The sequence below is a fragment of the Saimiri boliviensis genome, chromosome 2, assembly GCF_048565385.1.
Source record: "Saimiri boliviensis isolate mSaiBol1 chromosome 2, mSaiBol1.pri, whole genome shotgun sequence".
NCBI lineage: Eukaryota > Metazoa > Chordata > Mammalia > Primates > Cebidae > Saimiri > Saimiri boliviensis.
The window spans coordinates 47159351-47182866 of NC_133450.1; the positions used below are offsets into that span (position 1 = coordinate 47159351).

Here is a 23516-nt window from a genome sequence, read left to right on the forward strand (position 1 = left end):
TTGCCTTTGCTTTGTTTCCCCAATAGCCAATCAATCCCCTTCCACCCCAATAAAACCTCATAACCTAAGCAGCTAGGCGTAACTTCTATAGCCCCTTCCTAGACCGCAAAACCTCGCCCAGAAGTTAGATAAGCTTCTCATTTTCTCATACTTGCCTCAGTTTCCTCATTTTACACCAGCAATAAACCTTACACAGACATGTGTCACCACACCTGGCAAATTTCTCTAATTTTAGTAGAGACAGGTTTTCACCATCTTGGCCAGGCTGGTCTTAAACTCCTGACCTTGTGATCCACCCGCCTCAGCCTCCCAAAGTACTAGTATTAGAGGCGTGAGTCACCGCGCTGGCCTGCTTAGATGTTTTTACGACTCAACAAACAGCTTGGGAGTGTGGTGAGAAAGGAACAGGGTGAGCTTAAAAGGAGTGTCTGAAAGACAAGAGGAAACGGGCTAGAACTCTTATATAACAGAATACTCAGGGCAATCAGCACAGCTCCAGGACTTCGGCAGCCCCAGGCTTCTGCTCAGGAATCCGAGGTAAGCACCTGAGTTCGGAGGTCCCAGGTAGGCATGTCTGTTTCCTTCAGGGGTCCCCCTGGAGACAATGGGCTGTTGAAACTGGAGAGGCCAGAGTCCTCTAGGAGACACATACCTTTTCTTAGCACAGCCCTTGTTTGGAAGGGTTAAGTTTGGCTCCCAGAGGACCCAGTGGTCAGTAACATGTATTGGTCACCACCAGGAGTGCCAGAGTGTAGACAGGGGCAGTTTTTTTGTTTGTTTGTTTTTGAGACGGAGTTTCGCTCTTGTTACCCAGGCTGGAGTGCAATGGCGCGATCTCGGCTCACCGCAACCTCTGCCTCCTGGGTTCAGGCAATTCTCCTGCCTCAGCCTCCTGAGTAGCTGGGATTACAGGCACGCGCCACCATGCCCAGCTAATTTTTTGTATTTTTAGTAGAGACGAGGTTTCACCATGTTGACCAGGATGGTCTCCATCTCTTGACCTCGTGATCCACCCGCCTCGGCCTCCCAAAGTGCTGGGATTACAGGCTTGAGCCACCGCGCCCGGCTACAGGGGCAGTTTTAAGGCCTGGACTCAAATCCTTATCAGAGGAAGTGCTAATTTCCTTATTTCTTTTGTCCCCAGAGATAAAAGGCCAAATCCCTATTCCCTGCCATGGTAGCAAGTATCAGCCCTGCCAAAGACACCAGTGGGCTGAGCTATCCCCACTCTTAGAGACCCTGGGCTTTGCTCCTTGGGCTAGGAAGGCTCCCCAGGATTAGGGATGGGAGTGATGAGAGGGTTCTGCCTGGGGCTGTCCTGTGAATTCTACCGTCTTGGAAGCATGTCTGATGGTTTCTGCTATGAAACTGGAACATATTAATTCAGAAAATTTAAGAATAGCCCAATTTTTATACAAAAGCTCTAAGTGCACTGCTAATTTAAAGTTGTGAAATTTTAATAATAGATTTTACCATTCACAACTTTAATAATCATTGCCAAATTCTACATTTAAAGTTTAAGAAACAGACTTTGAAAATTCTCTGAGCTGTGTGTGGTTGGTCATTTTAAAATAACAGGTAGCTCACGCCTGTAATCCCAACACTTTGAGAGGCCAAGATGGGAGGATTGATTGAGCCCAGGAGTTCAGACCAGCTTGGACAATATAATGAGACCCTGTCTCTGCAGAAAAATAATATTAAAAAAAAAATCAGCCAGGTGTGGTGGCATGCACCTGTGGGCCTAGCTACTTGGGAGGCTGAGGCAGGAGGATCACCTGAGCTTGGGAGGTTGAGGCTGCAGCGAGCTGAGATCACACCACTGAACTCCAGCCTAGATGACAAAATAAGACCCTGTTTCAAAAGCAAACAAAAACGAGAGAGCGAGTGAGAGAATTGTTTCTAATCTCTTAGAATTTATATAAAAAGAAAAAAACCCCAAAACTTTTAGTTTTGTAATAATTGTAGATTTGTGAAAGTTGCAAATGTAGCAGAGAGAGTTCCTGTATATCCTTCACCCAGCTTCCCTTAATGTTTTTTTTAAATTGCATTTTATGTTTTGGGGTACATGTGAAAAACATGCAAGATTGTTGAATAGGTACACACATGGCAGTGTGATTTGCTGCCTTCTTCCCCTTCACCGATTTCTGACATTTCTCCCCATGCTATCTCTCCCCACCTCCTTGAGTGTATTTAAGACTGCTGTAGTCCATGTGTATTGCTTTGATAACATCCTACATGATTTTACTTTCCTGCAAGGTCCTTATATTGTTTTTCCTTCCTTCCTTTCTTTCCTTTCGTTCTTTATTTCCCTTTTCCTTCCTTCCTTCCTTTCTTTCCTTCCATTCTCTCTCTCCCTCCTTCCCTTCCTCCCTCCCTGCTTCCCTTCCTTTCTTTGTTTTCCCTCCCTCCCTCCCTTCCTCCCTTCCTTCCTTTTTCACTTCTCTCTCTCTCTGTCTGTCTCTTTCTTTCCTTTCCTTTCCTTTTTCTTTCAAGACAGGGCCTCACTCTGTCACCTAGGATGGAGTGCAGTGGCACATCATAGCTCACTGTAGCCTCCAACTCCTGGGCTTAAGCAATCCTCCTATCTTAGCCTTCCTAGTAATTAGGACTACAGGTACTCACCAACACGGCTGGTAATTAAAAAGAGAGAGAGAGAGAGAGAGAGAGAGAGAGAGAGAGAGATGGGAATTCCGGGGCAGGGGTGGTGGGGGTCTCACTCTGTTACCCAGGCTGATCTTGAACTCCTACTCCTAGTCTCAAGTGATCCTCCCACCTCAGCCTCCCAAAGTATTGAGATTACAGGTGTGGCCACTATGCCTGGCTTTGTTTTACATTTCTAAGTAGTGATTTCTGCTGTGATTTTTCTCTTTTAAAAGCTATTATATAAGGTGATTTAAAATTTCCAGGTAAATGATATTTTTTGGATTCTATACTTTTATGCTCTTTTTCTGTATTTATTACATATAGGTCAGTGACTGTGAATGACTCACATGACTTCTACTCTTTGGAATTTAACATTTTATTAATTATTTTAAATCTTTATTCTTAGATTTTGTTCATTAATATGTTGATTTCATAGGGATACATGTTAAAGTTACTCACTGACTTGCATATTTGCCAACTTTAAACTTATGTGTGATAGACATAAAAGTTAGTGACTATTGTAATTTTTGTTTTATATATTTTTTAATAATATAATTATCTTTTTCCACTTTAATGCCCTTTTCCTTGAATTATATTTTTTCTTATTATAATATTGTCATACCTGCCTTCATTTTATTAACATTTGCCTGATATGTGACCTTCTACTCCTTTATTTTCAATCTTCCTTTGGTGGCTGTCCTAGCTATGTCTCTTACAAACTGTATTTAACTGGGTTTTAAAAAGAGACTCCATCTTTTAATACATGAACTTAACCCGCTCACATCTATTGTGAACATCCATATACATTTGGACTTATTTCTGAAATCTTATTTTGTGTTTCTTATTTATTAAGCTTTTTTTCTCTTTTTTCCTTCATTGCATTCTACTAATCCAAATTTCTTCTAGCCTTCTCACAGTTATCTTCCCAGGGACTGATACTTTTTCTCATGAGGTGCCTGGCAAAATGATAGTGATTTGCAGAAGACACCTAAGGGCCTTGCTCCTGTGAATGCAAATACAGTCATGTGTTGCTTAAGGTTGGGGATATGTTCTGAGAAATGCAACATTAGGCGATTTTTGCCACAGCGGGATCATCATAGAGTGTACTTACAGAAACCTAGATGGCATCGCTTGCTATGCATCTAGGCTTTATGGTATAGCCTATTGTTCCTAGGCTGCAAACCCCTACAGCATGGTACTATATTGAATACTGCAGCCAATTATAACACAGTGGTAAGGACTAGTGTATCTAGCTAAACACAGGAAAGGTACACTTAAAGCACAATATTATAAAAGTATTATACCAGGCTCTCTGCTCTATCAATGCCATTTCTCTGTTCCACTTCATGCCCAGGCCCACTGGAGTCTGTACCTCGTTGCAAAAACACAGCCTGCTTTAACCTAAAGCTCTATCCCATTTTCTTCACAAGCCCTTTCTCTCTGTCTCTCTGTCTGTCTCTCTTTCTGTCTGTCTCCCCTCCAGCCAGGTCTATCACTCTGTCCTTACAACGATCAATGATCTTTGATGTCTTACATGGTTACCTTGAGAAGAGCACTGTTTTGGTTCCCACATGTCTCACAAGCCAAATTTTACACATGTCTAAGCTCTGTCCCCAAGTACTACTTGTGAAATCACAAAGAATGTTGGGATATGCCTCACTTATTAAGAAGCAAGGGTAAATATGAGAGTGTAGATGTCTTCTTTAATAAAAAATTGCTTTAAAGTGGTCCCAGAAATTGAGCCTGATTAATTTATATTTTGTTCTTTTATAGCTCTTAGTCCAATTGTGTTCTACAAGTCAAAGCTAAGTGAATTTTTAAAAGAAACTTTTAGTTTTAAATAATTTTAGGTTCAGAGAAAGTTGCAAAAATAGTAGAGAGAGGTCTCATGTGTCTTTTCTCCAGTAGTTCCAATGGTATTATAATAATTTAATAATGTCTTCCATAACGACGTGTAATATCAAAACCAGGAAATTGACATTGATACAATCCACGCAAATTTTACTCAGATCTCATCAGTTTTATATGCACTTGTGTGTGTGTGTGTGTGTGTGTGTGTGTGTGTGTGTGTAGTTCTGGATGTTTTATCACATGTTGATTTGTGTGGCCACCACCACAGTTGAGACACAGAACTGTTCCGTCACCACAAAGATCCCTCAGGCCACCCCTTTGTAGTCATACTCATCTGCCTCCCCTTAGCCCATCTCTAACCTCTGGCAACCACAAATCTTTTCTACATTTCCATAATTTTATCATCTCAAGAATATATATATATATTATTGAGACAGAGTTTCGCTCTTGTTACCCAGGCTGGAGTGCAATGGCGTGATCTTGGCTCACCACAACCTCCGCCTCCTGGGTTCAGGGAATTCTCCTGCCTCAGCCTCCTGAGTAGCTGGGATTACAGGCACGCGCCACCATGCCCAGCTAATTTTTTATGTGTTTTTAGTAGAGACGGGGTTTCACCATGTTGGCCAGGATGGTCTCTATCTCTTGACCTTGTGATCCACCCGCCTCAGACTCCCAAAGTGCTGGGATTACAGGCTTGAGCCACCGCGCCCAGCCCATCTCAAGAATATATGGGACCCTATGGTACACAACTTTTTGGAATCAACTATTTTGACTCAGCAGAACCCTCTTGAGATCCATACAAATTGTTGCACTTATCAGTATTTTGTTCTTTATTGCTCTGGAGTGTTTTCTCACACTCCACTTTTCTAACACCAGCTGGCACCCCACAGTTCAATCCAACTCTGACTCTAGCTGGCAGTGGCATCAGATTCCGCAGGTTCAGTGGTTCAGTCTCACCGATTGCCCCTATTTCAGATGTCAGTCGCAAGCCCCAAGACCACCCATATTTCTGACTGACTAACTACAACTCAGGGATTCCTGAGGTTCGATAATTTGCTGGAATGGCTCAAACAACTCAGGAAATCTCTTTATTTACACCTACTGGTTTGTTCTAAAGGATACAGCTCAAAACCAGCCAAATGGAACAGATGCATAGGGCAAGGTACACTGTGTGTGTGTGTGTCTGTCTTCCTTACTGTCTCTGGGTGCACCACCCTCCTAGCACCCCAATGTCTTCACCAACTTGGAAGCCCTCTACATGTCATCATTCATGAGTTTTTACAAGGCTCAATCTCCAGACCCCTTCTCCCTTTCCTGGAGGTCAGTGGGTGGAACTGCAAATTCTGGCCCTTTAGTCACTCTGGTGACCAGTTCCATCCTGAGACTATCTAGAGGTCCCACTTAAAGTCACCTCTGTAGTATATACTCAGGTATGATTGAAAAGGGCTCATTATGAATAGCAAAAGACACTCCTGCCACTCAGGAAATTCCACAGAAATCTGTGCCAGGAACCTCGGACAAATACTGAATGCATGTTTGGGATATGGCACAACTGTCTCATGGTAGCCCACGGGATGGATATACTACAGTTTGCTTAACCATTCAGCCACTGAAGAACATTTGAGTTGTTCCCAGTTTTGACTAATATGTACAAATGAAGCTGCTATAAACATTCATGTACATGATTTTGTGTGAGCATATGTTTTCGATTCTGGGATAAAATCCAGGAGTACAGTAACTGGGTCATATGGCATATGTTTACTTTTTAAAGGAAACTGCCAAGCTTTTTCTCAGAGTGGCTGTACCATGTTATGTTCCCATCAGCGATGTAGGAGAGACCCACTTTCCCCACATCCTTACCAATATTTGATGTTTTTCTTATTTTAGCTGTTCTAATACATGAATAGTAATATTTCATTGTGGTTTAAATTTGCATTTCCCTAATTGATAATGATTTTCAACATCTTTTTATGTGTTTATTTGGCATGCATATATCCTCTTTGATGAATGCACAAATATTTTTCTCACTTTTTAGTTGAATTGCATTTTTACTGTTGATTTTCAGGGTTCTTCATATATTCTGAATATGAGGTTTTTTTGGTCAGATGTGGTTTGCAAATATTTTCCTACGAGTCTATAACTTGACTTTTCATTCTCTTAAGAGGGTCTTTCACAGAGAAAATGCTTTTATTTTGAGGAAATCTGATTCATTTTTTTCTTTTATGGATCATGCTTTTGTGCCATGTCTAAGAGCTCTTCACTTAGTCCTTTGTCCTGAAGATTTCAGCCTATGTTTTCTGTAAAGAGTTTCATAGTTTTATATCTCAATCTATGATCCATTTTGAGGGTTTTTTTTTTTTTTTTTTTTTTTTTTTTTTAGACAGGGTCTTGGTCTGTCATCCAGGCTGGACATCTCAGTCTCAAGTGACCCTCCCACCTCAGCCTCCTGAGTAACTGGGACCACAGGCGTGTGCCACCACACCTGGCTAATTTTTTTATTTTGTAGAGATGAGAATCTTGCTATGTTGCTCAGGCCTGTCTCTACTCCTGGGCTCAAGTGATTCTCCTACCTTGGCCTCCCAAAATGCTGGGATTATAGGTATAAGCCACCGCATCTGGCTTTTTTTTTTTTTTTTTAAATAAAGTGTGAGGTTTAGTTTGAGGCTCATTTTCTTCCCCTATGGATGTCCAATTGCTCCAGTGTCATTTGTTTAAAAGACTATCCTTTCTCATTGGATTGTTCTTGCACCTTTGTCAAAAACCTGTTTGCTGTACTTTTATGGGTCTATTACTGGGTGTTCTGTTCTGTTCCATCTATCTGTGTGCCTATTCTTCTGTCAATACCACAGTATCTTGATTATTATAAACCCAAGTGAAGTTTGAGGGTATCCAAGACAAATATAAAAGTCCTGTGGGCTCAGAGCAAGTAGTACCTTCCCGAGAGGAGTCATAGAAGCCAGTATAGTTTAGATACTAAGACTGCAGATTTTCTATTCAGTAGACCTGGGTTTGAACCTGAGCTTTTTACTGGTTGTGAGAAATTGAAAAATTTATTTCTCTGTACTTCTGTTTCCAGTTCTATAAAATGTGGATAATAACAGTGACTACCTCAAAAGGCTAAATAACTATTACATGAAAAAATTATGAAAATTGCATAGCACTGTGCTTAGAACATAATGATCAACACATGTGAACTATGCAGCAGATGCTATTGGTATCCTGCCTAAGTCTTCTCAGCACTCACCTTTCTGTATTCAACCCAACGTCCAACAGCTCGCACCTGTGACTTTCTCCGGGTTTTTCTGGTTCCTGGAAACTGCTCTGTGCACAGGTGGGGCAAGCTGGCAGTGCTAAGGAATTTAATGCCGCTTAGGAGCAGCCCTCAACAGTTACTGACAAGAGTTGACCAGCTGTCCTGGTTTGCCTGGGACTGGGGGGTTTCCTGGAGTGCAGGAAGACTGGGAGGGTCACCTTAAGTCCCCAGTTCTCTTGAAATTTGAGGCAGATGCTCAGAGTTCCTCAGCAGATTGAACTTCAGTGTCTTCAGAGGTAACCTGATTAATCACATACTTTTCGTGGGCTATCTTCTGTTCCATCTCGCTCCCTCCAGTCTCCTAACATTGCTGCCCAGGGCCATCTCCAGAAAAACTACTTGCTTCTCAGTATACCTCGTAGGAGAGCCAACCTAGGATAATTATTGTTTCTTGGTCTCCCCACTGAATAGTAAGGGGGTTTGAGATAAAAGGTGTGTGTGGAAAATTGTTTCAGATACGAGATGCTGCCATTGCAGTTACAGTGACACCAGGTGCTGTGGGCTGTTTGGGCAGGTTGGCCTGGACAGGAAGGCCTGGGCATCTGGAGAAGGTGAGGGAAGAGGCTCTGTGAATTTTTTTTGGAACCAGAAAAGAGTGGCTTGACTTTATTGGAATCAGAAGGGAGTGACTGGAATTTATCTAGAGTTGGAAGGGAGTCATTGTGATGAAGAAAAGCAACTTGCCTGTCAAAAATGTTACAAGTTTAATATCTGAGGAGGGGGCTATTGCTGTTACTTTAGGTGGGGAGCTGAGGGGAGGCTTCAGCAGACTGAGGAAAGGTCTGCTGTTGAGAACAAGTTCAATGCTCAGATGATGGATGTAGAGGTGAGCCAGGCAAATATCAGGCAGGCACTTGCTGGGGGCCCAGCGCCATGCCTGGCCATGTCTGCTGTGGTGCTGCAGTTCACTATGGTGGGGAAGCCCTTTTAGGGGAATAGGCTGTGGAACATGGCCAGCCCTGTACTTTTCTGGAAAGTTTGGAGAATGGTGGGACATCTGTCAGAGGCCTCAGTGGAGCTTCCATGGAGGATGCATGGAGGCACATCTCCTAATGCATTCAGTAACGTGAATGTCTTCCCAGGTTCTTCCTTAGCTTTGGGTCCAGAGGGAGGTAGACCAGACAGTGACTGCAATGTTCAAGGCTGTGTCAGGGGCATTTGGGGGTCTTCATTGCCCCTCTCTCTGCAAGAATATTCAGCAAAAGAACAGAGAAGAGCAGTGCTCTGGCTAATAAAGTGGCTGTAATCACTGGGTCCACAAGAGGGTGAGTGAATGGGAGTCCCTGGCTGGCTCATGACTAGGAGATGTCAGTGTTCTCTTCCAGAATGGGTTCTGCAGTCAACGGCCATCTCACACATCCCTGCCCAATGTTCCCACTTCTTCACACTGTTCTGAAATTTATAATTCACTCCAAATCTCAGCATCTTTCCTTAAAATATTTGGTTTCTGAGCTCTAAGAATGATGTGGTTGGGAAGCCAACTGCTTTCTGGGTCAATGAGAGCAGTGCTTGAATCTTGCCTACCTACCTACTGGCTCAGTAGTCCTAAGATATTTATCTTCTTATCACCAGGACATCCTTCTCTCCTCAACTTCCATCCACTGTGGCCTTTTAGGATCCTAGTCTAATAGGGAGAAGCCTGAGACCTATTTGTCTCTCAGACTCAAGGATTTCACTGACTGGAGGATGCCCAGTGGCACCAGGGGAATGAGCAGGGCAAAATCTCAGGACCAGCTCAGGGAATTTTCATAGGTGAACCTCTTCTCATTGTCACATTTCTTCCCATGTCCCTCCAATTCCACTCATGCTCTAACTGCCATCATAAGCCATAAGCTGTAGTGAGCCATTACCACTGGCAGGAGGCCGAGTTTCTGGTGCTGGGTGCTTCAGGGGCACGATCTTCCTTTTGACCTTTCATGGTCTATAACTTCACCAATTTAGGCCATTGTATTTCAGAATTGTTTAATCATTCTAGACTTCCCTGATACCCTGATGTTTTAAATCTTTGTGGGTGCTCCCAAGACCTGACCTTCATAAAAAATGAATACTTTAAAACATTCCGAGCTATGCAGCTAGTTTGTACAACAAAGAGGAAATGTGCCTTCTGCTCCTCCTTTATGGCAGGGGTTTAGCCAGCCCCATTAACAGTGCATCAGATCCCCTTAAAGTAAGGAAATGCAGAGGGGAGAATGCGTTCTTCAACATGAAAGTGTTTCAACTGCAGAGCATAGGGAAACTGTTAAGCTTAGAGAAACTGTAATTTATACCAGAGGCTTTTGGCTAGAACAAAAAGAAAATACACTGGGCAGTTAAAAAGATTCTTTACAATTGCAGGCCGGGTACCCAGCAAGTTAACTGTTTTGATGAAGCATTACTTTTTAAAAACTCCTTTAACAAAACTGATGTGAACATTTCCTAATCTATAAAATATAATGATGCATGAAGTTGTGAGAATTAAATGGGGTAGCCTTTGTGAAGGCCTGATAAGTATTAGCCACTCAGTTCCTCTTCCCTGATTGGAAGGATTTGGAGGTCGCTTCAGACAACACCAGGGGACTCAATTTGTGTCTCAAGATCAGGCTCCCAGGAGGAGAGTGGGGAGGGTGGAAGCCATCACGCCATCCCTGCCCCCAGGATCAGCTTTGCCATCACTGGGCATCTGGCCAAGGATGGGGCCCACGTGGTCTTCAGTGGCCAGAAGCAGCAGAAAGTGGGTGGGGCCATGGCTACACTGCAGAGGGAGGGGCTGAGCGTGGTGGGCATGGTGTGCCACATGGGGAAGGTGGAGGACCGGGGTGGCTGGTGGCCATGGTGAGGGGGCAGGCAGTGGGAGGAGGAGAAGATGGGATATCCAGATCCAGCCCTGACATGGCTGAGGCTTCTAGCAGTCGTATCTAGGCCAACAATATGTGCAGCCCAGGACAGGGCCCTGCCCAGGAGATGAAGCAAATGGACAACCAGATGTGTCCAAGGAGAGATGTTCCTGGCAGGAGGGAGTTCTCACGGGCTGGCCTAGAGCAATGCTAACCAAAGGGTGGCCTGGTCTGGGAGCTTGCTGGAGACCCGAAAGTTCAGATCTAGCTGAGGCTGCTTGAATGGAGGCCATCTTTGCACATGGTCTGCCAGTGAACTGTGTAGTTGTTGAAGTTTGAGAGCACAGCTCTAGTGCACCCCCAGGTGCTGTGCTGGGGACCCCACTGGGTAAGAGCTCTTTGTGCGTGACCACCCTGGAAGGGGTGAGTTGTGACGCAGAATCTGAAGGAGCATGCAGTGGGCAGCTGCATATTGCAGAGAATGGGCTCTTGATGTGATTCCAGAATGGAGGGAGAAGTGAGAAAATATTGATTAGAAATGTAGAAGGTAAGTGCAGATCTGGACTGGAGAGGGCCTGGGAGTCAACCAGGCATCACACGGGCAGGAATTCGATGCCTCCAAGGCGTTGAGAAACAAATATTTCACTGACCTCTGATGGCCAGGATCTGCCAGCACACCAGGGATGCTGCAGGATGGCCTCCGGCAGGCGTTTGTCCCTTTGCCCTGGTTTGTCACCACCTCTCCTCCATTCCCTCCTCCACATCCTCCGTCATTTCCTTCACAGGAAATGGAGCACAGTGGAGGCGGTGACTTCCTGGTGTGCATGGCAGGGGTCAATCTCTTGGTGGGGAGCATGCTGGGAGCCAGTGAGCCGGTCCGGGACAAGGTGAGGACCGGGGGTAGGATCACTTCCTGCCTGGCTCTGTCCTCCATTTCTGCACTCATTCATATGCACACGGAGTACCTCAGCTCTCACATGCCCTCCCTCCCCACCTGAACACTGACTGTGATGAGTGTGGGCTGGGACTCCCTGGGACAAGCTGCCTATCAGTAAATTCAACAGGCACTGACTGTGCCCAGTCTAGACGAGGCTGCAGCAGCATCCCCTACCCCGACTCTCCTTGTAGCCATCACTGCTGCAGAGAGCTGAGATGCCAGAGATTTCTCGGTCTATCCATGGTAAGGACCCCCATTGGCTCAGGTTTCTGAGGCTGCTCAGTCTGGACTCACTGGCACATGTGCCAGTCCCTTCATTCTGCCTGTCCCATGAGCCCCATCTGGGCTGTCATAGAGATACCTCACTTGCTCACAGACACAGCTGAGAGAAGGGACCCCTGCTCAGGCCCACGGTCCCACCCAATCCATGGGGCATTCCAGGGGCTCCCACCACCTCTGGAGATTCCCTGCCCCTGCTGTCCTGATGGGCTCCCCTTTGAGGGCTCATCAGTGTTGGCAGAGACTTGGTCCTGTGATCTGTGTGAGCCATCCCCTCCTCAGGGAGCCTTCATCCCACTGACGACCCCTCCCCTTCTGGTAGAGACTGCCCCGCCTTCTCTCTGTGAGTCTCACATTCCATGGCCTTCCAGACTCATCAATTCTCCCTCCTCTCCCTTCAGCCACACTCAGGCTCTTCTGGGTTCTTTTTGTTTTTGTTTTTGTTTTTTTTTTTAAATCCTGGTTCCAAAGCTTTCTTGACATAGACTAAGTGCTCAGTCTGGATTCCCTTTCTTTCATTGCACCTACCTAATGGCACCCACTAAGTTATCCTGAATTCCCTCCCTCACCTGCATTTTCCCAGCCTCCTCTCTGGAGGGGAATATTGACTGGAGAGAGGTTGTGTGGGGACCAACGGTGAGAGGGTTCCCTAAGTCACAGATTATTGGTGGCCCCGCTATGACCTGGGCAGGACTGGAACCTCTGATCCCTTTTCCTGCACACATGGTAAGGAACACAGTGTCCCAGCACTTGTCACAGTCACCCAGCTTCATTCTTGCTCTGGCCACAGGTCTCCACGTGACCAGTGAGATGGACCCTGGACAGACCTCATCTCTCCCTATCCCCTGCCTCTGGATTCATTCTCATTTCTGATCCTGGGCATGAACATGGAGACCCCAGCCCTGCTGCTGACCCAGCTGTTGACCCACATGGAGAACAGGGGGTGAGGGCATGAGCGGGGCTAGTGGGCACTGGGGTCTAAGTGCATTGGTCTTTTCTACCCCCTCACCACTGGAAGCACTTGGGCAGGGATTCAGGAAGTAGAGGATGGCAGGGCAGATGGTAGGCCTTCTTCCCCATGGGGTGTAGCAGTTGTGATGAAGATGAAACATTTGCTGGGGAGGGGCAGGGCCTGCCTTCCAGGTCTTCAAAGGACCTTTCACTGGCTCTTGTTTCTTTCATCCCAGGGAGTGGCGTGGACCTTGCCCCTACAGGAGTGGCTGCAGGGATGAAGGGGCCAGAGTAAAGTCCCTGGAGCCGCCATCTCCAGTTACTTTTGCCCTCATCTGTAGGCATGTCATCTGTTTCCTTTCTAGTCAGAGGCCCTGTGAGTTTGCCTCGCTTTACCTTTCCATACAGAGCCTGGCTGTCCTGTGTCCTGTGGCCGCCCAGGGGCAGGCCAGGCTGGGACTCATTAGTGATGCCCAGACTTCATGGGGGTCTCTGTGACACAAGAGCATCACTTGGCTCTGCTCTCCAGGAGAGCTGCCCCTTAGCCCTGGGGCCCTGCCCCAAGGGATGCCACTCTGGTTGTGTGTATTGGGTGGCATTGACCCCACCAGTGGCCTCGGTATCCACTAAGTTAGATGTCCAGCTTCTCTCTAATGTTCCAAATTGTTTTCACCCTGAACCCTGAGCTGGTTTCCTTGTAGCATGAAGATACAATTTCCTAGCTCACCTGGTCTCTTTCTTGAACTTTCATTTCTTCTCATCTCTCTTTCTTTTCAACTGTTTTCTTGTGAGGCCCTGCAGGGGGGTGTGGGAAAATTGGCTGTTAATCCCAGATAAAATGAATGTGGTGGCTCACATCTGTAATCTCAGCACTTTGGGAGGCTGGGACAGGTGAATCGCTTGAACCCAGGAGTTCAAGTCCAGCCTGGGCAGCATAGCAAGACCCTGTCTCTATTAAAAAGATAAAAATAAAAAGAGATGTGTTAACACTAGCGTAACACCCTGACTGCTACAGACCAGGTATAATCTCACTTTGCCATAAGGGATCTAATACCCAAGGACATTAAGTCATGTGCCCAGAGTAAGAATAGTCAGTTTGTGTTACTTCAAGGACTGGGACCCGGGTCTCTTAATTCCAGCTTCCTCACTGAATGTTCAAAAGCACAGTGCAGCTTTCTCTGTCAAGCCTTGGACACACATGGCAGCAACTCAACATTTCCCTAAGCCTGGAAGAGCCCTGCTATCTCAGAATTTCAGTCCTTGAAGATTATTATGGGCTGGTGAAGGGTAGGGGAAGGCATTTTAGTTCAGGGCTAGAGTCAGGCATATCTTCTTATTCTGTGACCCAGATTCACAGCTTTGGTTGTTCAGTTAATTGTCCATCCCTGTATTGCCAATCCACTTTGTCTGCCTCCTTTTGAATTTCACAAGCTGGGAGCCTACAACACCAGCAAAACAGCCCTGCTGGGCCTCTCTAAGCCTCTGGCAATGCAGCTGGCTCCAAAAGACATCTGGTTAAACTGACTGGTGCCAGGAATAATCAACACTCACTTTATACAAGTGGCTGGGGTCACTGTGGCTCCTGCTCCCACTCCCTGCCCCCATGGTCCCACAGGTCCCTTCCCCAGCCAGGCTTCCAGCTGAACTGAGGCCCACAGATACCTGCACACTCAGGCTGGAGCCCCAGCCTAGGCCTATCACTCAGAGGCTCTGGCCTGCAGCCTTTGGGACCCACAACCTCTCCCTTTCCTACAGAATCATGGGGGGCTCTGTCCTTTCTGGGAGCAGACCAGAGTCCTACCTCACCCTTCTTGCCCAAACAAGGTCACCCTCCCACAGCGGACTTGGTCTCCCATGGTGCCCTTCCCAACTCGCAACTCTTCCCTGCTACTAGTGCCCCCCAATATTCCCTGCTCCTGCCAACAGTCCATCTGCCTAACATTGACCTGAAATCTTTCCTCAGGAGAAAACATTGCTGTATTTGCTACCCGGCTTTAACAAAGTCCATGTATTGCAGCGGTAGGTGGGACTTGGGGCTTTAGTGGTCTGTGTCTACTTGAGGGAAAGTTCAGTTTCAAGTTTTAAGAAGACTGATCTTCCAGTCTACTAGCTGTTCCCCTCTCTGAAGTCTGAAGACATCACAGTCCTGGGCTGGAGGGTGGGCATGAGCCCCCTGTGGAGCCTGGTGAGGTATGGGTTGATGGGGTGAATGCTAGGCACTCCGGGGCAGCAGGATCTGAGGTCAGAGATCAACACTGCGAAGGCTGAGCCCTCAGCTCTGCTCTCTTCCCTCAGGTTTGGGGAGCTGGAGGGCTGTGCAGGAATCGTGTCCTTCCTGTGCTCTCCACATGTCCTCCATTACCTGGGAGAACATCGTAGTGGCCAGCTACTTCTCTAAGCTGTGAAGACAGTATGTGGTTAAAAGAGTGAGGCCATGGTCCTCCGTGGAAAATCGGGGGGGCTTAGGAAATATGGAAGTGGAGAGCCTTAGAGTGTCATTAGGGTCCAGGGTCATGTCAGGAAACTTGCTTAGGAAATGAGAAGGAAGGCAAGGTGTTTGAAACTTTCCTTTTGGAAACAAACATGTTTGGCCACTTCTAATCTCAGCTCATTTCTGTTTGGCTAGTGATAGATGAGCAGTCCCTTGGCCTAGAAGTCTTATTCTTGGCAGTCTCTTGCCTCATTCCCTAAGACTTTTTATCCATCCCTACTTTCCTTCATTTCTTTCCCAGGAAATTATAAATTGGGCTGGATACTTTCCATCTTCCCCTCCAGATCCACTCTCTACGTGTCTTTTCTCCTCTGTGCCCTGGGAGGCTGACCTGTAGAGGTGCATCCACAGTCATTAACCTCTGGCTTCCAGTTGGGTTTGGTCAAAGGGATGCACTTGCAGGAGATTGGAGGGCACAGGAGAGTGAGGCCAGGGAATTTGTTTCTCAGGCTCCCTTATTATCTGGTTACCATGTGAGGGCCGTATCCACCGAAGACTATGGCTCTTGTCAGGCAGCACCTTCCACTCTCTTGTCCCTTTAGGCCTAGAGGTGGTAATGGCTCCCTGCTGTTGCTAGCCCAGGAGTACGGCACTGTACCTTGTTGGTTGCACTAAATCCTGTTTACTTATTTCTAAGTAATTTCATTTTTTTTTTTTACTCCTTCTGCCACTTTTCTAAGTAATTTTAAATTAAAATCTCCTTGGTTGTTCAGTTTGAAAATATCAGTGTTATCTCCATATCTTTTCCTTAAGAAAACCATTTACATATAGCTTGTATACAGTAAATCTGATGCACTTCAAGCAAACTCTTCATTGAGTGTTAAATTTTTACATACCTATGAGTACTACCATAATGAAAATACAGAACATTTCCATTGCCCCCCCAAATTCTCTTGTGCCCCATTCCATTTGACACCCCTGCCAATGGCCCAAGGCAACCATTGATTGTCTGTCATGATAGATTATATATTTTTTTCTAGGTTTTCTATAAATGAAGTCATATGGTTTATATATACTCTTGATGTCTGGCGTCTTTTGCCTAGCATAATGCTTTTAAGATTCACCTTTATTGTGTATATCAGTAATTCTTTTCATTCTATTGCTTAACAATATTCCATTCTATGATATACCACAATATCTTTGTTCACCTGCTGATGTACACTTGAGTTGTTTCCAGTTTTTGCTTATTATAATTATACTTTTTGTCACTATTCATTTTGAAGTCTTTGTGTGGGCATGTCTTCATTTTTCTATGGTAAATAGGAATGGAATTTTTATTTTAAAAACTCTTTGCTGATATTTTCTGTCTTTTCATTCATTGTGAACATTTTTAAAAACTGTATTTAGGACACTTATAATAGTTGCTTTGCAATTCTTATGTGTTTGTTTCAACAGTTGGTTCATTTCAGAGCTGGAATCAGCTGATGTGCTTTTCTCTTGAATATGTGTTTCACCTCTTTGTTCTTTTTTTCCACATCTAATGATTAATCTTCAGCATATTGACTCATTTTGTATTTATATTCTGAGCATTATTAATTTTAAGTTGTGGATATTCTGGCATCTATTATTTTTTTTTTCCTGATGTGCAATGTTATTTATTTTCGCTGGCAAATGTTTGGATTAGACTTGACCCACAAACTCTGTTTTTCTGGTGACAGTTCTGGTCCAAAATTAGATCTTTGGTCCTTAGCTGAGCTGCTTTGAATCTATTCTTACATGCAGGGCTTGGGGTAAATTAGTGACATAATTTGGGAATTCCCCTCTCTGGATCTTTTACTTCTAGGATTCTTACATTCATTTTAGTTGTCAGTTTAACTAGGTTCAGTTTTCTGTTTTCTCATCCAGAAAAAATTTGGCTTTTTACTCAAGCTCCTATCACTTCATGAGTGTTATGGTAACTCCACTTAGTTCCAGGCTAGAAGTCATAAAGAAAGGAACTTTCTTAGTATGACTCATCTTCTCCCCATTCCAAAGGTGTACTTCCCATCAGAGTCTGTCTTCTCTTCATTCTCTAGTGACTTCAGGGAGCTGCTTTTTTAAAAAAATTATCTTCTAATGTTGTTGTTTTCTATGGGACAGTCACCTGGTGGGGTCTTACCCCTTTATTCCTGGAAGCAAACCTTCATTTTGTTTTTTTCTAATTTTTAAATGATTAAAAAATACTTAATTTTTTTTTTGGAGATGAAGTTTTGCTCTTGTTGCTCAAGCTGGAGTGCAATGGTGTAATCTCTTAATTCCCCAATGATACTTCTAATTCATTACTTCTCCACTATCATGTATAAATGTATTTCTCATAAGTTCATGCCCTCAGGCCTTCAACCACTCATCACCATCTTCCATTTCTTCACCAGAGGGTGAACACTTCAATTGGAAGACCACCAAGATCATGGGGAGCATTCAATATTAGTTGCTGCCATATCTGTGGAACTTGGTTTATGAAAAATGCTCCATAAATGTTTACTGAATAAAAAACCTACCATCATTCCTCCCATTCATGGAAAACTAACTCAAGATTCCTCTTTACCTGAACTCTTATCTTCATCCTGGGTGAATTCTTTGTTCAACTAATTTAATATTTAGCCTTATAAGTTTTTGATATCCTCAGTTCCAGTGAGCTTCAGCTTAACTTTACTTCAGCCACTTCAAATTGTGTTGGTAACTTAGATTTGTCATCATCCAGGTCCCTTCTATCTTGAAATATTAAATGTATACATCCTACTCTCTGGCCACAAATTCCTGCTTTTCCACTGGTTTCTGCTCTATTTCCTCTTAAATTGGCTCTTCAACATTATGGAGAATTCTTATTCCCTGACCTCTCTGTATTGTCCTAATCTGTAAATTCCCTCTCTCATTTTATTTCCTTCTTTGTATAGCCTAGACTTCACAATATATCCTTTCAGTTCTTGTAAGTTCTTTAATTGCTTTTCTCACTTCTTTTCCACTGTACACCTGTGGGAGAATATTTGTGTCTGATCAATCCAAATGTCTTTTCTTCTATAGCTAAGTTGTAGAAAGTTGCAGAAATTCACTTAAAAATTTTGGCTTTTAATGTAATTTTGACTTTTGATATCACTTGGCACCCTTTCCACTTGATCCTACCCAGGCACTTCCCTTCCCCATCAACAGATATTTAAACCTTCACCAATTGTATTAGTTTGGTAAAGCTCTGTCTGAGTCCATTTTCTGTTGCTATTAACAGAACACCACAGACTAGGTAATTTATTTTAGAAAGAAATTTATTTCTTCCAGTTCTGGAGGCTGGGAAGTCCTGAGGCGTCACATCTAATGAGGATCTTCTTATTGCATCATAACAAGACACAGGGTATCGCATGTCAAGGGGGTAAGAGCAGATCAGCTCAGGTCCGTCTTCTCTTTATAAAGCCACCAGTCCCATCATGGAATCAAACCCTGATGACTTTATCTCATCCTAATTATCTCCCAATGGCTTACCTCCAAATGTCATCAACATATGAATTTGGGGATTAAGGTTCCAACAAAAGAAATTTAGGAGACACATTCAAACCACAGTAGGCTGCTGTAACAAAGCACCATAGTCTAGGTGACTTAAACAACATACATTTGTTTTCTCAGAGTTGTGAAAGCTAGAAGTTCAGGATCAGGGTGTTTTCAGGGCTGATTTCTTCTGAGGCCTTTCTCCCTGCTTCTAGATGGCCATCTTCTCCCTTTGTCTTCACGTGGTTTTTCCCCATGTATGTCTAGGTCCTAATCTCTTCTTCTCATAAGGATATTGGTTACATTGGATTAGGGCCCACCTCAATGACCTCATTTAACTATCCTTACCTCTCTAAAGACCCCACCTCCAAATACCTCACATTTTGAGATACTTGGGGTTAGGACTTCAATGTATGAATGGGTGGTGGGGTTGAGGGGTTGGCAGATAGAAACAATTAGTCCAGGACATCAGTCTTCTGAAGCCTGCTCCTTCACGACCTCATCTTTCCTCTTCATAGAGGAGATAGAATTATCTGGCTTCTCCCACTGCCTTATAAATCTAACTGTAAGGAGTTCTCTTCTTTCCTCACCCCCTCCCACAAATGAATGCTGTTGCTGTGCTTCAAATGTTTGTGTGCATCAAGAATTCATGTTGAAACTTAGTCCCCAGTGCAACAGTATTATGAGGTAGAACTTTTAGGAGGTGATTAGGCCATGAGGATTCCACTCTCATGAATGGGATTAATGCCTTTATAAAAGAGTGAGTTCATCCCTTCCATCCCTTCTGTCATGTGTAGACATGGTGTTTGTTCCCTCCAGAGGTTGCAGCAACTTGGACACAGAGAGTAAGCCCTTACCAGACACCAAATCTGCTGGCTCCCTGATAGTAGACTTCCTAGCCTCCAGAGCTGTGAGATAATAAATTTATGTTGTTTATAAGTTAACCAGTCTAAGATATTTTGTGATAGCAGCAGAAATGGACTAAGATATAAATTGGTACCAGTGAAGCAGGAAATTTCCCTGACTTTTTCGTGGGCAGAAACTGGAGTGCATAGGCACTAGAACTAGATGGCTGCTTTGGTGCCAGCAGGGTGGACTCCACTTGCTTAGTCCCACTGCGTTCCACCCCTCATAGGAGGGGGAGCACAGGTGAGTGGGTGCAGGAGCCAGAGTGAATGCTTTTGGGCACTGGCAGGAGCAAGACTTCATGTGGCCCTGCAGTAGTGTCTAGGGGTATGCCCATGACCCCTGAAGCCCTAGAAAGAGTGTTATAATCAGTGCTCTTTTAGCTTTGCCATTTGTGGATGGCTTAAGTGTTAATAGCTCAGTGGAGGGTCAGTGTGACAGTCTTTTGTACCAATACCTGAGTTCTTGTTCAGTGTCCAGGAGGAATGAGGTTGCACAAACAAATTGGAGATGGTATATGTGGGGGATTTTATTGCTGATGAAAGTGGCTGTCGGTGGGGGAGCTAAAAAGTGGCTGGTGTGGGAAAATAATCTTCCACCAGAGTCCAGCTATCCCTGGCTGAACTCCTCTCCAAAGCAATGCCATCAAGCCATCCCTCTGAAGTCAAGTTGCTTCTCTCCAATGTCCAACCATAGTCTCTGATGTCCAGCTGCTTCTCCTCTTCTCCTCCCTCTTCTGGTAGAGCCTGGGGTTTTTATGGGAATAGGATGCGGGGGGCGGGTAGGGCAGGCCATGGGTGGCTTTAGAAAAGGCAACATTTGAGTAGGAAAACAGGAATGTAAAGTTCTCACTTTGGGCCGTGGTATTAGGCTTTTCAGCTTGAGGGTGGGGCCCTCACCATGACCCACCCGCTTCTGCCCAGAATTTCCCTGCCTCTTGTCCCTATCTCCAAGAAGTGGGGTGCTTCTGTAACAAACACCTAAAACTGTAGAAGCAGCTTTGGAACTGGGTAATGAGTAGAGGTTGAACCATAAAGGGCTATTTTGATTAGGACTCAGAAGAGGGAGCTGTGGAGACAGCCTCAATCTCCTTAGAGATTATGTAAGAGGTCATGAACAGAATGTAGTAAACAGAATATGGACAGTAAAGGCCATTCTGAGGAGGTCTCAGATGGAAATGAGGAATACCTTATTGGAAATTGGAGGAAAGGCCATTCTTGTTACAAATTGGCAAAGAACTTAGCTGAGCAGTGTCCATGTCCTAGTAGTTTGTGGAAGGCAGAACTTAAGAGAAATGAATGAGGATATTTAATGGAAGAAATCTCTAAGCAAAGTGTTGAGGGTACGGCATAGCTTCTCTTGACTGCTTAGAGTAAAATTCGAGAGAAAGAGAAATGAATTAAAGATAGAATTTATCATTAAAAGGGAAATAGAACTTAAAAGAGCAGGAAAAATCTTAGTCTGGGTAGGTTATAAAGAAACAAAAGGTATATATGTAGGAGAGAACACCAAATGGTGTGCCCAAATGAACATTTGATAAGGAGATTAGAATGAAAAGAAGGAAGCCAGATACTATTCATCAATACAATGGAAGTATGCCTCTGAAGGCATTTTGGAGATCTTCAAGGCTGCCACTCCCATCACAGGGCCAAAGTGCTATAGCCTTGAAGGCAGAATGGTTTCAAGGGAAGAGCCCATGGTGCTGGAGAAGCCCAGGGAACTTGTGGGACCTCAGAGCTCTGTCCAGGACTGCCTCAAGTCCTCACATTCTGGTGCAGCTCAAGTGAGGTTGGTGGGTTGGGCTGCCCCTCCAGAAGGCACAGGAATAAACTTTGGTAGCTTCTACAGGGTGTTAACTCTGCAGGTACACAGAACACAAGACCTGGGCGGTGGGGGGGGATGACTTCCTCCACCTAGATTTCAAAGGATGCCCCAGAGAGCCTCAGAGCCCAGGCAGAGAACTGCCACAGGAGTGGGGCCACCACAGAACAATCTCTGGTAGAGTGAGGCTAGTAAGTAAGATCCCAGAACCGTAGAGCCACAAGTATGCAACTCCAGCCTGTGAAAGCCAAAAGGCACAAGACTGCAACCCATGAGAGCTGCAGTGTGGAATGTTCCCAGGAAAACCAGTGAGCTCTTTCCTTTCATTTCTTCTGCCATGTGAGGGTACAATATTTATCTCCTCCAGATGTTACAGCAACTTAGACACAGAGAGCAAGCTCTCACCAGACACAGACTCTGCTCACATTTTAATCTTCGACTTCCCAGCCTCCAGAACTGTGAGAGAATAAATTTAGAGAATATTCAGGGTCTTGGGAGACAACCCCTGCCGCAGTGTGTCTAAAGGGGAGACATGCAGCCAAATAAGATGATTGTCAAGCCTTAATATTTAGTGAGTAAACAGTGTTTTGTTTGCCTTGTTGGGTTTTGGACTTACTTTGGACCTGTTGCTCCTTTCTTCTTTTCTATTTCTTCCTTTTGGCAGTTCTGTAAACAGTAGCTCGCTCCAGGTTTGGAAGGCTGTTGGAAGAGTCATTTCCCATCCTGTGTCAGGAGGAAGGATATATGGGCTCCCAGAACCCTTCCTGGCTCCCTTATTGCCAGAGCCATCTATACCCTCCTCCCTTAGCAAACAATTTTACTCTGTGAGAAAAATTTTCTTAAACTTGGAAATAGGTAGAAGAGATGACAGGGCATTTATCAGTGTAGTGGGCTTTGTTCTCAATTGTCTTTGGGGAAAAGTTAATGTTTGGTTTTTGTTTGAGATATGAATAATTTCTTTCTAATACAGCAATTGATCCCAAAGGTTCTGGTTTGTTTTCTTGTTGGACTTTTACCAGTTTCTAACCCAGCAATCTTATGCTAATATTTTCTATAAATACCTAACTTCTCAAATGCTCTTTAAATCAGTTATAAAATCGTATTGGTTCCCTCATTAATTAATCAGTTGAATAAAACTTTGAAACCTATTCATTTTATATTTCTATGAGTCATGTTATCTTTTTTGAAAATATTTTAACACTTTTATTGTGTACAGAGGCAAACAAAAAGGAGAGGTTATTAGACTTTGCAGTAGAACCATCTTTATTAATTATGCTGTGGAACTTCTCTGTTTACCTTTCACGTGAAGAAAAGTTTGTTCTCTTTTTTATGAAAAGAAAACGTTCCAGTCATCCTTAATTATCCTGTAGCTGCCATATAATATTCTGCTTCCTCAAAACCATAGTTTGGAAAGTTGTTTAAATTGTCTAAAAAGTTGTCTCAGACCAAATGTTAAGGCTATATGTGAAAAATATCATGAATATATAAAGTTGATGTTAGATAGGTCTGAAAAGTTTCATGCCTATGCAAGGTAATTACAATGACAAGAAAGAAGCTCTTTGTGCACTCCTACTGACTCTTAACTTTGGTATGAAGTTTCAACCTCTGCTAGGCAGTTTCAGGATCTCCACCCGCCCTTTACCTCAACTAGCTTTAATGAGCTCTTAAAGTAAGTAAAACCTTCGAGCTGCAACAACTCTGTAAAGACTTTCTCTTGTATCACCATAGAAACAAGACCTTCACTGTAAAAGAAAAAAAAATCACATTATAATGGGAAGACTGATATAAAATATGGATTAATGAGTGGAATAGCAAACAGGGAGGAACTTGTAGTAGGAAGGAACTAAGTGACAGCAAGGGCAGTTGGAAGAAGGAGATAGGATGAATTGTGGGCCTCAGAAGAGGGAGGCAAAAGGTACACTCTAATATTTGCACTATGAGCCCAAGTTCTTCCATACCACAGTTTCTTAGTGGAGTCTCCCACTATGGTGATGGTGAAGTGATAAGCAGAATATTCATGACCCTGTGTTGCTTCTACATATTATTTTGGCAGTTTCA

General features: G+C 44.2%; 1 long non-coding RNA gene across 3 annotated transcripts in view; it reads left to right on the plus strand.

The window, feature by feature from the left end:
* Positions 1-278: 278 nt before the first annotated feature.
* The window catches only part of LOC141583551 (uncharacterized), a 143685-nt gene continuing 120447 nt past the window's right edge, over positions 279-23516 (plus strand). For 2 of the 3 annotated variants that reach the window (XR_012516205.1, XR_012516203.1), the window contains exon 1: positions 279-537. This is a non-coding gene — a long non-coding RNA (uncharacterized LOC141583551). The remainder of the gene's footprint in view (positions 538-23516) is intronic. The other variant, XR_012516204.1, reaches the window with a different exon arrangement.